The sequence below is a fragment of the Protopterus annectens genome, chromosome 7.part1 (genome assembly GCF_019279795.1).
Source record: "Protopterus annectens isolate FY-2018-M chromosome 7.part1, PAN1.0, whole genome shotgun sequence".
NCBI classification, from domain to species: domain Eukaryota; kingdom Metazoa; phylum Chordata; order Ceratodontiformes; family Protopteridae; genus Protopterus; species Protopterus annectens.
The window spans coordinates 376,619,492-376,638,287 of record NC_056740.1 but is presented as its reverse complement, the minus strand read 5'-3'; positions in this window follow the sequence as shown (position 1 = coordinate 376,638,287).

Here is an 18,796-nt window from a genome sequence, read left to right as displayed (position 1 = left end):
TTGGTTTAAGCACTTGGGCTTCAGACCAGTTTTTTTACATTAAGAAGGTTTGCGGTCTGCACTGTTGTGGCAGGACAGGTAGGTTACATCCTTCTAAGTTGGGAACTGCTGATTGAAGGCTCAGTGTCTGTTATTCTAAAAGTGTATTAGTTCTGATTTAAGTACTTGGGCTTCTGGCCAGTCATTTTACATTAAGAAGGTTTGTGGTCTGCACTCTTGTGGGAGGAGAGGCCGGACTCTGCCCTTCTGAGCTGGGAATTTCTGGTTAGAGGCTTATAGTGTCTGCATATTTGAACTGTTTCTTACTGAAATTGGTGTGCCTTGTTTGCTGTCACAAACTAGATTCAGGCCTGCTAAATCTAGCTTTGTTTGTATAACTTGAGCACTAATCCAGGCTTTCTTTTTTGGAGAAGGTTCCCCTGCACCCCAGTGGCAGTAGTGAACAGTTAGAACTTGTCTGATTGAAGACTACAGGAACAGGGCTCAGTTTTGAGATTTTTTTACTGGTTAATTGGGTAATTTATTTAAAAGCCTTTTCTGATTGCTTGTAGTCATCTAAAGCTGTTTTAAGTGTATTTTTTACTGTTTGTAGTCATTTAAAGCTGTTTTAAGTGTAGTTTTTACTTTTTTTGCCTTATCTTTTCAAAAAATGTTTTTTTCCTTGTTTCCCACCTTTCTAAGCTAGTATAGTCCAGTTTTCAGGCTATTGCTGAATTCAGGGCTGTGTTACAAGTTTCTGAGTTGCCCATACCTTACTTGGATAGAAGGATGTTTCTCTGTTCACCTATCAGAGAGGGAGCTTTGAGCAGCCATCTGTCCCTGGAGGAGTGGTTCCAGCTCAGAAATTAATAGTTTATAGCCCATTTTGGGCTAATTTCTATCTCTTTCATTTCCCTGCTGTAAAAATCATGTTTGCATGGTTTTGCACGTTCGGGCAGCACCAGTTAGCTAGGGCTAAATTATTGCCGGCTCCACCAAGTCTCCTCTTCAGTTTTTCCCTTGAAAGTAATCTAACTCTCAACCTTAGCACTTAAAATGCATCCTACAGTCCAACACTTGCTCAGACCTAATAGCAAGCACTAATATACCCCGACACTTGATTGCCCAGCAGGGCAAGGCTCATTATTCACCCCTCACCAACCAAGCGACTAAGCAGCTCACCCTACTATTCAGGCATGACCAAAGGGCAATTTCAGGTATACTCTCCAGTCTCTCTCAGTGGCATATTGCTTACTCAGAGGTGATCTCTGCCTGACTTACAATGCCATGTCCAACTCAGAATTGATGGACATGCTCCACCTAAAGAAATCCAAGTCACTGCGAGCCACTCGCTCTAGTGAGCTACACCTTGCGACAACAATAAATAGAACATACTGGAGGGATAGATTCCTGTCACAGAGACACCCCAATGCTTTGGAACAAAATTCCTAACTACATTATGCAGAACCCATCACTAACACTCTTCAAGAGAAACCTTGACGAGTGGATGGGTAACAGAAAATACACTCCTGGGAACACTTCATTGGATCTTCTTGACAGAGGCTCAGTTAATTAATCATTGGGGCGGCAAATGCTGACACACTCTGGCTAGGCTTATAAATGCCCTTGGGCAGATAGCCTAATACCTACCTATGAACCTATTAACCTATGAATATGTCATTGAGTTATGTGCTGAGACTATTAACCTGTACAGTGGTTTCTGTATACTTTTTATGTACTTTTGGGGATTCCAAAAACCATGGGTATTTCTGTGTTTTCATTATACAAAAAATTATATTTTTTCTCATTAATAGTCCCTTGTAATAATGAGTTCTGTAAGAATAAATAATTTTCTTTTTTACTAAATTAACTTCATTAATGGAAACCCTTTCATACTTCTGTGTGTCACTCAAAATTGCACTCATACTACTTATATAATCCATTTTGTCCACTAAAACAGTACCACGACCTTTGTAAGATTTCATGATTCTTAGGTTTCTGTTACTTTTAAGTAGCTCCATTAAATAATTGTCCTCTCTGGTCAGATTTTGCTATTTATTTATTTTTTTTTTTTTGATTTTTTAACACCTGATGTATGTCATTGTTACATAACTTTTCATAAGGGATAACTGCCAGGAGGAGAGAGGGGTTAAATACACTTTTTTCTTTTTAATATATCTACATTGCTCTCAGTTTGAATTTCAATTCCATTACCCCTACTTTAAACAGAAGCTTTAGATTTAATTTTCTTGTAAAAACGTTTAATTTTATTAAGACATTAGCTGGGTCAGTTCTCTTCCCAGGGACAAATTTTAAGCCTTTTTTAAATAAACTAAAATAACTCCGTGTTATGTTTAGGCTGGTGTGATTAAATATTTTATATCCCTCTACACTACTCGCAGATGTCTTAATTTTATAGCTCCCACTGTTCATCTTTTCCATTGTTGCACATTGTTCCATGTCTTCCCCCTCCATCTGCCTTTCCCATGAAACCATTGTTGATTTTGGAGGTGGGGGTTCTCTAAAAAAATTGTCTTTTTTATTTTCTAGTCTTTCAGACTTTCTAAGGGAAATATATGCTTGTTCATATGCATCTGACCCCTGGTTATTAATTTCCTTAGATTCATTAAATTCCACAATTTCATCAGTATCATATCTGACTGCATGGGTCTATATCAGAACATCGAAGTTTTAAAACTTCGAATGTTCTAATAGTGACCCGTTTTAATTGAATGCTAAAAATAGCGAAGCTGCAGAACACCGAATTCTTTCCTAGGGAAAGAATTCGGTTGGCCGGTTCTGTGGCTTCACTATTTTCAGTGCTGTGGTGAAGATTTACGGGTCGGGTTCAGGTAAGTGTGCGACTGTGTGGTTGTTAGCATTAGGGCGCGGGTTAGGTGAGTTAGGGTTAGGGCGCGGGTTAAGTGAATTAGGTTTAGGGGCGGGTTAAGTGAGTTAGGGTTAGGGCGTGGGTTAGGTGAATGTGCGATAGTGACGGACCTTAGGGTTAGGATTTGGGTTAAGGTAAGTGGATAGATAGTAGTGTATGTATACTTTAGTGTAGGGTTAGTTGTAGGATTATAAGTGTATGTGTGTGTATTTATGTTTTTTAGGTGTGCTTGTGTTGTGTGTATATGTTTCGGAATCGCTAATTTTTTTCCAAAGGAAAAAATTCGCTGTTCTGACTGTTCGATATTATGTGGTTTAGATATTTTAGGTTCGATGAAATAGCATTCACTATTTTCATCTTTCGATAATGTGATATAAACGCGACTGCATTACTTCTGGTATTCCCCTTGTTAAAATGTGTACTTTTCCCTCTATTGCCTTGCCTTAATTCATTCTGTTCATGTGTTTCTTTACATCTCTAACCTCTCTTTTGTAAAGGTAATGGATATACTGTTTTGTTCTGGTAGTCAAACTTGTTCCTTAATAATTTCTTCTGCTTGCTTTCTAAGTTAATTTTAATTTGATGTTCAACCTTATCAAACACATTTTCATACTTGTTTACATTAAATTCAAATAATAGATCATTTGTTATTGCAGAATTCAAAACTTGAACTTCTTCCAATAATTCAGAAATTCTCACACTATTAAACATAACAAAACATTGCATCAGCTCTAGGCTATGCCTATCAAACATCTCATTTAATTCATTAATTTCCCATTCAGTTAAAAACAATCCATTAGGGTACTTATAAAACCTAAGGCCTTTTGATACCCTTTCAGCTTTCAAACTTTCATTTAAAAAGCAGTTATCACACTGTTAATTTCATACCTTTAACAATTTATTTTCTAGTTCCATCATCTTCTTGTTCAGTGTCAAAGGTGGATAAGGTGTAGTCTCAGTATTCAAAGTCATTTCCTTACTAAACCATTCTCTAAATTTACTTTTTTTGTTATTTTGGTCCATATTTCCATTTGTTTGAGTCTCAAAGCTGTTCTCCCTTCTGTAAGCACTTCATACAAGTCATGAATGGCTTACATGCACCCTTGGACTGTTCCATTGAAATTCTAGGTCTGGGGGGTGCTCATTTTCCATTAAACCCTCCGCCGTAATGTTTTTCCATTGCATTTCACTCTGTAAATGATGTAGTACATCTTGTATTTGTGTCATTTCTTGAGTTAATAAATTCACAAGCCGAGATAAATTCCCTTCATCATTCTGATAATCCAAAATATTTTCAGTATGAGCAGCAGCACCCTCCTGGGGCACAGAATATGCTCCTGGACTGCTATTTAATGCTATGACTGCTCTTACTGTGTTCTCCATAGTACAAAATTGTGAATCCAAAAGGAGAACCTCTATGAAAACAAAAGTAAACCAATAAAAACTAAAAACAGTTCACGGTGTTTGAGGAGCAAATAGCAAATAAGTTACTTCACCAGGACATACAAAAATAGAAAATGTCTTCTTAATAGACTCACTGTAATCCGACACTGAATCTTAAATCAAGTCCAGCGTAGTAGCCACAAAAAGACACCAGCTATTGTTACATTCCTGTGTAAATGCAACATGTTATAAATACACCAGCGATGAAAGGAAATCCACCAACAAATGATCCAAAGTCCATTAAAACAGAACTTTATTATTAACACAACCAAAAAATAAAATAACAAAGCGAAGCATGAGAGATTGTTTAGTGCTTTCATCCTAACAAAACATTTGGACTTCTTCAGAGCCTGCTATCTTTTAGCTGTCATCTATTTTTATAATCTATGGTTAATAAGACTTAATTAAATAATTATTTCATAGTCTGTTGTTTCTTAAAGGTACGTTAAACAATGTGCATAAACTGCATAAATGAATTAATACAAAAATAAAAATGCAACAATATATGTGGATATGTATAAAAGTGACCAAATAATATTTTACAAAGCACTTACTCCTAAAAACACTTTAAAACAATGTACTAGAACAAAACTAAATAAATAAGACTCCTGTTGTTACCATGCGGTCACCCATCCAAGAACTAACCAGTCCCGACCCTGCTTCACTTTCAAAGGCAGACCCTTTCAGAATGGTGTGGTTACAAGTACACTGCTAAAAAATGTATTCTTAAATTAAACATTCATGTTAAAAATCCAAAACTTTTGAAACAATAATATTATGAATCTAAAAAATAAAACTATTATTTTTTTATAAAAGTTTCATTATTATTGGAAAATGTTAAATAAGCACTTCATGAGTAAATTTTAGTAAATTTATATAAGTGTTTGAACCATATTCAGTTAGGCACTTAATACAACACTCCAAACAATTCTCATCAATCCGATGCTTTTGTTTTTAACAAAGGCATAATAGAAGTATGCTCATTTCATCCTGGAAAATGGTGGTGGTGTTACATCTTAACTGCCACTACAATTCTTCTAGATCCAATTCCCACACACCATTCTTATTTTGCTTGTCAACTTTGTCCAAAATCCCAAACTTAAAATCTCTGTACTTGTCACAATTTAATGTATGCCTTTGTTTTGATATATACTGGAATATATACTGAAGGATTCATAGCATTTTTTAAGCAAAGTGAGACAAGAATTTTAGTGGAGTGGCAATGGAAGCTAGTTGTGCCACAACATATGCAAATATCATTATGTATACATAAGAAAAGCAATATGTTATGACAAGTAAGTTCAGTAATCATTGAAACTTTTACCTACAGTTTTTGGATGATATATTTATTTAATGGGAAGAAACAAATGAAATCAGAGATGAATTTGTAAACTACATTAATGAATTAACCTCCTTTCTTAGTTTCACCTACAAACATTCTGACTTAAATATATATTATTTTGATGTGGAATTATCTAAGAAGCTTGTGAAACAAAAAAATTAATCTAAACTTCACAGGAAGGAGACATTTTCAGTTATTTAGATTTTTACAGCTGCCATCCAAAACATACTAGAATGTGCTCAGATATTTAATTTTTTGAGGCAAAAGTTGTTAAATTGTTGGAAATGTTCACAGAAAGAAGATACCATATAGAATTATTAAACAAAGTGATCGTGGAAGTTAAGGAGGAATGGGGTACTAGATACAACACCCTGCTAGGAACGCAAGAACCATTAAAAGACTTTGTAAGGAAATCTCTGTTAAAAAACAATGCATATTTAAATGCTATGTTCATCCCTTATGGACCTTATTCAAAAGATATAAGGAACATTATTACTAGAAATTGGGCTATGTTCAGATTTTATGATGAGATATATAGTATAGTATAATAGGAGACAAGTTATTATTTGCGAACAAAACGGGCCACAATTTGAAATTTTGGTTTGAGCACCTGGTGAAGTTTGGTTCCGATTATCTTAACAAAGGCACCAGAAGGTGTGGGATGTGTAATATCTGCCCTTATATTTTACAACAGAATCAGTTATAGTTAACATCACTGGACATGCTTTTGAGATTTAGGGATGGAAATTGTAACACGCCAGGGTAGTCTACAATGGAATCTGTACCCAATGTTATAGTTACTACATTGGGAAAACAGCAAGAGCCTTTAAAAAGAGAATTTATGAGCACTTAAATGCAATTAAAACCAAAAATCAAAAGATTGCACTTTACAGGCACACATTACATTGTGACAAGTACAGAGGTTTTAGGTTAGGGTATTTTGGATAAAGCTGATAAGCAATATAGGAATGGCATGTGGGAATTGGATCTGGAAAGGAAAGAATTGCAGTGGCAGTTAAGATGTAATGCTACCATTTTTCCAAGATTAAACAAACACACATATTATGACTGTGTTAAAAACAAAAGCATTAGATAGATGAGAATTGTTTGGAGTGCTGTTTTAATTGACTTACTGAATATGGTTCAAAGGCTTGCAAAAATTATTCATGAAGTGTTTATTTAAAATTTTCCAGTAATGAATTTTTTATAAAAAAAATAATAGTTTTATTTTTTTATATTCATAAGATTATTGTTTCAAATGTTTTCAAATTTTAACATGAATGTTTAATATAAGAATACATTTTCCAACATTGTACTTGTAACCACACCATTCTGAAAGGGGTGACTTTGGAAGCTAAGCAGAGCCAGGCCTGTTTAGTTCTTGGATGGGAGGCTGCCTGGTAACACCAGGAGTTTTATTTAAGTTTAGTTGTAGTACATTGTTTTAAAGTGATTTTAGGAGCTTTTATTACACAGTGACAAAGAAATGCTTTGTAAAATATTATTGGGTCACTTATATACATATTCACATATATTGTATTTTTATTTTTTGTATTAATTCATTTATGCATTTTATGCACATTGTTTAACATACCTTTAAGAAACAACAGACCATGAAATGATTATTTAATTAAATCTTATTAACCATAGGGTATAAAAATGGATGAGAGCTAAAAGATAGCAGGTTCTAAAGAAGTCCAAATGTTTTGTTAGGATGAAAGCACTAAACCATCTCTCATGCTTTACTTTGTTATTTTATTTTTTGGTGATGTTAATAATTAAGTTCTGTTTTAATGGGCTTTGGTTCATTCTTTGGTGGATTTCCTTTTATTGCTGGTGGATTTTTAACATGTTCCATTTGCATGGGAATGCAACAATAGCTGGTGTCTTTTTGTGGCTGCTACACTGGACTTGATTTAAGATTCATTCTTGGATTACAGTGAGTCTATTCAGAAGACAATTTCTGTTTCATATGTACTGTTGAAGCAATTTATTTGCTATTTGCTGCTCAAACACTGTGAACTGTTTTTAGTTTTTATTGGTTTATTTTTGTTCTCATGGAGGTTCTCCTTTTGGATTCATACCTAATGTCAGAAGCACTGGATTGATACATAGGAAGTTATAGCAGTAGTGCAAATACAAAAAGATAAGTAGGCATTACAGAGTTTTCCAGGAATGGTACAGCACCTTGAAATGTCTGTATCTAAAATGTCTGAGATATCTATGTACCTAAGAAGAGCAATATGCAGTCTGGGAATGAAGCTATGGACAGGAAAAATATTCAAATGCTCCCATTTATATAAGGATAAGCACTGGGTCATAGGTTCATAGGTTGGTACTAGGCTATTGGCCCTAGGGCCTATAGAAGCCTAGCCATAACAATTCCCTGGCTATTTCTTCCCACAATATTTACTTCCCTGGATCCCTGTCTAGCAGGGCAACTGACGTGATCCCCGGGGTGAATTTCCTATCTCCCATCCAATTGTCAAGGTTCCTTTTGAAGAGGGTCAAAGACGCACTCTGCTTGACATATATGGGCAGTCTATTCCAGAGTCTGGGGACTTACTGGGTCAGGAACCTATCCCTCTAGAATGCTTTGTTCATTGTAATGACAATGTTTAGATCCCTGGAGCATGTGACTCTGAGGGATTGGGATTTCTTTAAGTGTAGCATGTCCAACAGCTCTGGCTTTGAGATGGCCTTGTATGTTAAGCAGAGATTGCCTCTGAGTAGATGATATGCGACAGAGTATAGCTGGAGTTTTTTTTTAGATGGTCAGCATAGGGCATCTGCTTTAGGCTTGTGATTCTTTTAGTGAGGTGTTTCTCCGTCCTTTCCAGTTGTTGCAGATGTCTTGACAGGTACATACCAAACGGGGTGTTGCATTCTATAATGGGTCTAATGAGGGATGAGTACAGTGGGACAATGACCTCCTTTTTTCTGGATAAAAAGCCCTTAGTAATGAGGTGTGCCACATATAAGGATTTCCTGACTGTTGTGGCGATGTGGTTATCGAAGGTGAGACCACTGTCCACCTGGGTCCCTAAGTCTCTTATCACACTTTTGGTGTTTAGTGTACTGCCACCTATGTGGTAATTCATGGGGACATGTTTTTTTCCCAAAGGGGATAACTATACATTTCTTGGCAGTGAGCTTGAACCCATGGCTCTAGCACCAAGCATCTGTTTCTGTAAGGCCCTTTTGTAGAATATCCACATAATTTGGGGATTCAGTAATGACTCCCAGTTTAGAGTCATCTGCGAACTTTGTTAGCCAGAGTCCCTTAGTGTTGGCCTGTAGTTTAGAGAAGTAGATGCCAAACAAGAGTGGTCCCAGGAGTGAACCCTGAGGTACTCCACTTGTCACATGTCTGGAGCTGGATTTGGAGTAGGCTACTTTTACAGTGTGGGTTCTGTCAGTAGGCCAGTTGGCAACCCATCGAATGTCGTAGGGATTAATGCTCAGCCTAGTAAGTTTATCTATGATTCCAGACTGGGGTTGGTTTTGAAGGCCTTGGTCAGGTCCAGATAGGCTATGTGGACCGCCTTACCCTTGTCCACAGCTCTGGAGAATGATTTGAAGAAGTCAATCAGGTTCAGGAGACAAGATCGGCCCTTCACAAACCCAAACTGGGTGGGGTCCAACATTTGAAGGTTGCCAATGTCTTTGTTTATAAGTTCCATGATAATATGTTCCATGGCCTTGCAGATCAGGCTCATCAGACTGATGGGGCAATAGTTCCCAGGATCCAAGGTGGATCCCCCCTTATGGAGTGGGATAACTGTAGCTGTGCACCACTCAGTGGGCACGAAGCCTGAGGTGAGGCTATGATTAAACATGACACTTAGGTGAGCTGCCAGTTCATTTTGTAGTTCATGTAGTACACAGCTTGGGATGTTGTCTGGTCCCATGAATGCTGTATTCTTAGCTTTGGAGAGTGCAGTTTTTACTTGTGTGGCCATTATTACTGGAATTTGGCAATCTTTTGGTATTGAGATGGGCCCTTTAGGGGGTGAGAGGGGGATGAAGTTGGCAATGAATTTATCTGCCAGGATATTGGCAATATCCTTGGGATCTGTATATTCAATGCCATTCTGTTGTAGCTCAGAGCAGATCTGAGCATTGCCATTTAGATTCTTGACATAGCTAAAGAATGCCTTGTGGTTGTCTTTGGAATCTTTGGCAATTTTATTTTCGTAACTAGCTTTGGAAGGTTTTATGAGGGATCTCAGCGTGTTACTGAGGCTGGTAAGGGAGTTTTTTTGCATCCTGGGATTTTCCTCTTTTCTGCAACAGTTTCTTCCTTTTGTTGTAAAGTTTGTTTATGGCAGGGGACCACCAGATTGGCTTCCTTTTCTTGGAGGAGAGTGTCTTGGTTCTATTTGAGATGGCATGATTCATGCACGAGTGGATGTGCTCGTGCAGTGCCTTAGTGTAGGATTCAGCAGTCAAACTTTCAATTCCCATCTGCATGGGTGTCATGAAGTTTGTCACTTCTGACTTGAGTAGCAGGAAGTTGGCTTTGGAGAAGTTTTTTATGTAGGTTTCCTTACTGGGGGGTGGGGGAGGGATGTGGATGTCAAGGGTGATTAGCTTATGGTCAGACCTGACCGATGAGGGGGTGACCATAGGTGTGGAGGATCTATTTCCCATGTTGGTAATGACCAGGTCTAGGATATTGAAGCCCCTGGTGGGACTAAGGATTAGTTGATCCAGGGCATTGGAATTTATGACTTCCAAGAACCGCTGAGCAAAGGTGTTGGTGCACGAGTAGTTTTCCCAGTTAATGGTAGGGGTAGTTGAAATCACCTAGTATTAGGGTGTTGGGTTGTATCTTAATATTTTCCAGTATGTTTAGAAAGGTGCAGTGAGAATCTTGGGGCATGGTGGGGGATCTGTAGCAAGCTACAATTTGGATTACAGTCTTACCTAGTGTTAGTTGCACCTGGAGAATTTCAGACGCATTGTGTTGGGCAACTAGCCTGGTGTTGTGAATATCCTTGGTGAATATGGACACTCCTCCACCTTTAGTATTTCAGTCCTGGTTTGGTGGCCGAAAAGTGTGGTAAGAGTTGTAGCAAGAGGCAAGAGTTGAATCAGTGATATGATTCATTAAGAATATGTCAGTTGTATAACAAGCAGAAGCCAATCATAATAGTATATGAACTGCAATCTCACATAAAAGCACATCTGTTTCCTATGGGTCAAAAACATTTTATGTGCTCATTTACAGAAGGCACTAAGGCCAATAACATGCAGGTGTCAATCTATGAATATATCTAATGTAATGAATGTCAGATGGGAACAGGAAATAAACCCTTGCAAACAATTATTGCAAAGCCTTTATACAAGACTCCTCTTAGACTGTGAGAATTAATCTTCAGAAACAAGACGTGAAAGTGAAATATAGAGAATTTTTATTTATTTCATTTGACATTTGTTTACCAGGAAAGTCTGACTGTGATAATATCTCATTTTCAGTGGAGGCCCTGGGAGAAAAGATCAGCAAAGGCAAGGAATTACACATAGCTATATTAAGTACAGCATATTTACCTGAGCAGCTTGAAGAATTTTGTGAAGAATAACTTAGATGCTTTAAGTAATACAAAAGTCATCAATGCCTGATAACAGTAGAGGTTCAGAGTTGCACTGGCACTGACTTAGAAATGCAGATAATGAAAAAAAAGTTAAAATGAACGGCTGGAGTTAATAAAAGTAATCTATAACATAAATTAACTCAGTCTATTTTTTCACAAGCAAGAAATGTGTTGAGTCAAGGAACTGATACTCAGAGATGACAAAATGATAAATCCCTATCAGATGAGAAGATAAACAAATGAGAGGATACACAAATGACATATAGGGATAATAAAGAGAATTACTGGCCTCAAACATATGTCTTATGCAACCTGACTGGAAAAACTCCAGCTGTACTCAGTCACATATCGCTTACTCAGAGGTGATCTCTGCCTGACTTACAAAGCCATGTCCAGCTCAGAATTGATGGACATGTTCCACCTAAAGAAATCCAAGTCACTGCGAGCCACTCGCTCTAGTGAGCTAAACCTCGCAACAACAATAAATAGAACATGCTCAAACTCAAACAGCTGGTGCTGACATTAATAAAGTAAATCCCTTAACCATACATACTCACAAATTAATTGTCATATATAAGTCTTTATATTCTGAGTGTTAGTCATAATTTTTGAAGTTCAAATATTTGATTCATATTTGTATATTGTAAAGCAGTGTCAATGGCTCAACAGTAGCATTCTCACTTTTGGTGCAGAAGGCTGTGGGTTCTATTCCCACCCCAGGAGTGCAACATAAAGGGGGTGCTGCACTCCTGAATGTGTTGTCCTTCAGATGAGATGTTAAACTAAGGCCCCATCTGCCTGAGATGGTGGTAGCTCAAGTGTATGTAAAAGATTCCACAACACCTATTGAAAAGAGTAGGGCAATTTCCCCATGCTTATCTCATGTGTCCACTGAAAAGGGGCCATTGGCCTAGTGGGACTAACTTCATCAACAAAAGATAAATAAATTAACCACTGACTTTTTTGTTCAGTGAAAGGAAAACTGCTCCAAAAATGGTCTCAAAAGCCTGGATGCATATAGGAATAAAGCCCTGACTATGACCTTTGCCACATGAATTTGGTTAATGGCTGGCACCTGACAGTGCAGGTAGGAAGGAGGGAAATGCCTATCCTAGAAAGGAAGGACCATGCCAGGTATCTCTGTAATGGAGTTCAGATGGAGGCAGGAACTCCCAGAAATAATGCAGGGCTTGGGGGGGACAGGAGAATACAGTAGACATGGCTACTCTATGGGCACAGAGGTAGGGCACATATTTGATTTTACCATTATGAACTGCCAACCTAATGAGATATCAGCACAATGAGAGGGATTAGGACTTATATAAAAGCATAGCTTGACTGCTATATGATGATCATCCTCCCTTATTCCTCTACTGGGAACAGGTGGATTTCATAGTTGGCATGGCCAAGAGACCATTTTTGTCTAGAGGGATAGGACCCACCCACTGAACAGACATGCTGGAGTGTCTCCTAATCTAGTGACATTAGAATTATGAGCCTACAAGGGGAACAGGGGATCTGAAGTCAGCAGTAAGATGGCCAAATAAAAAAGGCTCATCAACACTGTGGCAGTGGGCAGTGTAGCTTGAAATATATGATCATAAAATGGTATACAGTCCAACAAAATATTATGCTAAGCTGATGTATTAAATAGGTAACCTATTCAACAGCCCTTGATGCACACCAGCCCAGTTTTGTGAAAGCTCAGTCATGCCTAATCAACCTGTTTGCCTTCTTTAAAAAGGGTTATGAAGACTGTGGGTAAGGGCATACAGTGCACATTGCCTACCTGGACCTTCTCAAGGCCTTCAAAACTATCCCACATGTTTGGATTATTGACAAACTCTCCCAACTCAGCATTAATCCATACATGGCTTGTTTGCTATCCACTTGGATCTTTGTTAAAATCCATGCAATAAAGGTCAGGATTATTTGTTCTGCTCAAAAAGGGTAACTAGTGGTATCCCATGCTGCTACATCCTGGGTCCCCCTGTCTTCCTGTCATTGTTTTTTTTTATTAATGAAAGCTGATGTCAAGGGACTGTGGTTTTACCAACTTTACCGATGACTGCAAAGTAGGGATTTTATTAAATCTCACTTTGGTACTCCTCAAATTCTCTAGTAAGTGCTGGACCAAACAAATATTTGGTGTATCAGTCATGAATTTACCCTCAATGTCAAGGAAAGCAGAAAATTGAGCATCACCACTGCTTACCACATAGAAAACATACCACTTAAATTAGACCAAGTCATCTTATCTTGCTAACAAGGTCTTTTTTTTACATCAACATCTCAAACATGGTTTAAAAAAATTCTGTCTTGTACAATTCATCCTTTGGGGTATCTCATAAAGTTCCACAGAAGTTATAGTCCCACTTTACCCTACTTTTTCACCAACATTTTTATCTCATTTTTATCACTCTTTTGCAGTGCAATATTAATCATCTGTGCAATTATTCTTTGTGCAATATGTTATACCTTAGTTAAGGTGCCGTAATGTGTAATACCCCATATCCTAGGGTGAGTGGTAATTAACACAAAAGGCTCCCCCTTTCATGTCACTACTGTATGTGGTATCAGACACATCTAATACATTGGCTATGGCCAACAGTGTACCTGTGTCAGGTGTTGCTGTTACATATGTGGGGTGACTTACGTGACTATAGTATCTGTCATATCTAATTATGTAACACATGTGTTCGCTCTATGCAGTGTCTATGGTTATCTGTACAGTTGTAACATAATTAGTTTCCTGGGGGATCAATAAAGTATTTTTGATTCTGATACTCATACATTTAGGTCAGTCATTGATTCTATTTTGCATGTATTTAACAAGCACCTATACCAACTTGAATCAGCTTAGCATTTGGTCACTAAATAGATCTCAGATCTTATTACACTTAACAACTCTGAGAGATTGAAGTCCATTTTCTCTGCTCAGTTTCACATAGACTCCTGAATGGGTGATCTCTAATTATCCTTCCAAACTATGAATGTCTCCACAGTCTTTGAACTACCTCACCTGAATAGAGTCAATGGCAAAGCAAACATCCATTCTAGAGACCTAAACCCATAACACCTATAACACAAAATTAGCAATACCAGCTGGCATGAAAGTTACTTACCCCAATGGCTATTGAATAGATCTCCTTTATATATCAAACAGACTACCACCCTGTCAAGCTTGAAATAAGTCTAGATGACCAGTGGCTTGGTGGTCACAATTTTTTCACCTGAGATATGTGTGGAAAATCTGCTTAATGGAGGGCACTATTAATCTCTCACCAATATCAGTTGATCAGGTTGAGTTTTTGAATTATCTCCTTTTATGTAAAGCTTAGCATGAACCTATGAAAAACCTATAGACATGGACATACTAGGTTAAGTAATGATGTTAGATGTTATGGGTAATGAGCAATCCATGCTGTGTAAGCTAAGTGCGAGATTGCTGAAGATAAGTTCTGTCATAAATGTCTGAATATATTTAGAACTATATTTTGAGACTGAGTAGACACCGAAGTCATAAAACCACTGCAGTATTTAATCTGTTTGGACTCTTATTCTAAATTATAACAGTTATATTACTTTATCACGGTAACCCAGCCACTGGGGATGCACAAGCCAGTGCATTTCTTTGTGCCGGTCCCAAGCCCGGATAAATGGGGAGGGTTGCGTCAGGAAGGGCATCCAGCGTAAAACTTCACCAAATCTTTTCATGCAGTCACCAGTTAATATTTCCATACCGGATCGGTCGAGGCCCGGGTTAACAACGACCGCCACCAGTACTATTAGCCAACAGGGTGCTGGCAGAAATTGGGCTACTGTTGGCCGAAAGAGGAGAAGAAGCGGAAGGCATGGCCGAAGGCAAGAAGAGAGGAGAAAGGCTAGGACTGTGGTAGTGAGGGTCGGAACTTTGAATGTTGGCAGTATGACTGGTATAGGGAGAGAGCTAGCTGATATGATGGACAGAAGGAAGGTTGGTATATTGTGTGTGCAAGAGACCAGATGGAAGGGGAGTAAGGCTAGGTGTATCGGAGGTGGGTTCAAATTGTTTTATCATGGTGTGGATGGGAGGAGAAATGGCATAGGCATTATTCTGAAGGAACAGTATGCAAAGAGTGTTTTGGAGGTGAAAAGGGTGTCAGATAGAGTGATGTTTATGAAGCTGGAAGTTGATGGTATAATGATTAATGTTGTTAGTGCATATGCTCCACAAGTTGGGTGTGCAATGGATGAGAAAGAAAAATTTTGGAGTGAATTGGATGAAGTGGTGATGACTGTACCCAAGGGTGAGAGAGTGGTGATGGGAGGAGATTTAAATGGGCATGTTGGTGAAGGGAACAGTGGGGATGAGGAAGTGATGGGTAGGTATGGTGTTAAACAAAGGAATGCAGAAGGTCAGATGGTAGTGGATTTTGCGAAAAATATGGATATGGCTGTGATGAATAAGTATTTTAACAAGAGGGAGGATCATAGGGTGACATACAAGAGTGGAGGAAGATGCACGCAGGTGGATTATATCTTATGTAGGAGGGCCAGTTTGAAGGAGATTGGAGACTGTAAAGTGGTGGCCGGAGAAAGTGTAGTTAGGCAGCATTGGATGGTGGTTTGTAGGATGACGTTGGTGATCAAGAAGAGGAGGAGGCGTGTGAGGGCAGCACCAAGGATCAAATGGTGGAAATTGAAAAAGGGTAATTGTGAGGTGGAGTTCAGAGATGAGTTAAGACAGGCACAGGGTGGCAGTGAAGAGTTACCAAATAGCTGGGTAACTACAGCAGAGTTAGTAAGGGAGACGGCTAGAAAGGTGCTTGGTATCACATCGGGACAGAGGAAGGACGACAAGGAGACATGGTGGTGGAATGAGGAAGTACAGAAGAGTATACAGGCAAGGAGGTTGGCAAAGAAGAAGTGGGATTGTCAGAGAGATGAAGAAAGTAGACAGGAGCATAAGGAGATGAGGTGCACAGCAAAGAGAGAGGTGGCGAAGGCTAAGGATAAGGCATATGAAGAGTTGTATGAAAGGTTGGACACTAAGGAGGGAGAAAAGGACCTGTATCAATTGGCTAGACAGAGGGACCGAGCTAGGAAAGATGTGCAGCAGGTAAAAGTGATAAAGGATAATGAGGGAAACATACTCACAAGCGAGAAGACTGTGTTGAAGAGATGGAAAGAGTACTTTGAGGGGTTGATGAATGAAGAGAATGAGAGGGAGAGAAGGTTGGATGATGTAGGGATAGTGAATCATGAAGTACAATGGATTAGCAAGGAGGAAGTAAGGATAGCTATGAAGAGAATGAAGAATGAAAAGGCTGTTGGCCCAGATGACATACCTGTGGAAGCATGGAGGTGTTTAGGTGAAATGGCAGTGGAGTTTTTAACCAGATTGTTTAATGAAATCTTGGAAAGTGAGAGGATGCCTGAGGAATGGAGAAAAAGTGTTTTGGTACCGATTTTTAAGAATAAGGGTGATGTGCAGAGCTGTAGTAACTACAGAGGGATTAAATTGATCAGTCACAGCATGAAGTTATGGGAAAGAGTAGTGGAAGCTAGGTTAAGAAGGAATGTGATGATTAGTGAACAGCAGTATGGTTTCATGCTGGGAAAAAGCACTACAGATGCGATGTTTGCTCTGAGAGCGTTGATGGAGAAGTACAGAGAATGTCAGAAGGAGTTGTATTGTGTTTTTGTAGACTTGGAGAAAGCATATGACAGGGTGCCTAGAGAGGAGTTATGGTATTGTATGCGGAAGTCAGGAGTGTCAGAGAAGTATGTAAGAGTGGTACAGGATATGTATGAGGGTAGTGTGACAGCGGTGAGGTCTGCGGTAGGAGTGACGGATGCGTTTAAGGTGAAGATGGGGTTACATCAAGGATCAGCTCTGAGCCCTTTCTTATTTGCAATGGTGATGGACAGGTTGACAGACGAGATCAGACAGGAGTCCCCATGGACTATGATGTTTGCAGATGACATTGTGATCTGTAGTGATAGTAGGGAACAGGTGGAGGAGACCCTGGAGAGATGGAGATATGCTCTAGAGAAAAGAGGAATGAAGGTCAGCAGGACTAAGACAGAATATATGTGTGTGAATGAGAGGGAGGATAGAGGAATGGTGAGGATGCAAGGAGTAGAGGTGGCGAAGGTGGATGAGTTTAAATACTTGGGGTCAATAGTTCAGAGTAACTGTGAGTGTGGAAGAGAGGTGAAGAAGAGAGTACAGGCAGGATGGAGTGGGTGGAGAAGAGTATTAGGAGTGATTTGTGACAGACGAGTACCTGTAAGAGTGAAAGGGAAGGTCTACAAGTGGGTAGTGAGACCAGCTATGTTATATGGGTTGGAGACAGTGGCATTGACAAAAAGGCAGGAGTTTGAGCTGGATGTGGCAGAGTTAAAGATGTTAAGATTTGCACTGGGTGTGACGAGGGTGGACAAGATTAGGAATAAGTATATTAGAGGGTCAGCCCAGGTTGGAAGGTTTGGAGACAAAGCCAGAGAGGCAATATTACGTTGGTTTGGACATGTGCTGAGAAGAGATGCGGAGTATATTGGGAAAAAGATGCTAAGGATGAAGCTACCAGGTAACAGGAAAAGAGGAAGGCCTAAGATAAGGTTTATGGATGTGGTGAGAGAGGTGGTTGGTGTGACAGAGCAAGATGCAGAGGACAGGAAGATATGGAAACAGGTGATCTGCTGTGGCAACCCCTAACGGGAACAGCCGAAAGAAGATGATGATGATATTACTTTATCACGGTCTTACATAAGCACTTTCTACATACTGCCTCAAAATTTCTTTCAGTTTTAATACCCTTAGCTACCATTTGAATCAAGCAACCTCAGCCTTTTTTAAATATAGAAATCCAGTTGCATTCTTTCTTCCAGAAGATTTCCTGTATCATTACATGTTTATTGTATAAAATAACTTCCATCCCCATGTAAGATTTTGGGACCCACAAATTAAATCATTCAGTTAAACTCTGTTGTTTATATTCTCAACAGGTAGGTTGGACCAATCTACTTCTTACTGTAATTAGACCCTTTACTTGGTACATAGTCTAAAAGCTGCGGTGGTGCAGCGGTAGCATTGTTGCCTCACAGCAAGAGGTTCTCCCGTTCAATTCTCAGCTGGAGTGCCTTCTGTGTGGAGTCTGCATGTCCTCCCTGCGGTCGAGTGGCATTCGAAAGACATGCGTAGAATGGGTGTGCCTTTGTTGAAGGTTGGGTGTCGAGCTGGCACCTTGGCACCCGTAAAAAAATCTACTGCCAATCATTAGTGGACCGGAATTCCGCTGTGACAACCCCTAACGGGGAAAAGCCGAAAGAAGAACAACAACTTGGTACATAGTCTGCAAAATTAGACTTACTGTGCCAAATGACTACTTTATGAAATTTAAGTCACAAATGTTTCATGTAACAAACAGGATGTAATACAAGATAGAGGGACATAAATAAGTAATGGAACCCTTGTGCATTTTTTTTTTGAGGAAAATATTTAATGAAAGCATGTTTAATGAAGTATCTACAAGAAACAGGTTTAGTAAACAAGAAAAT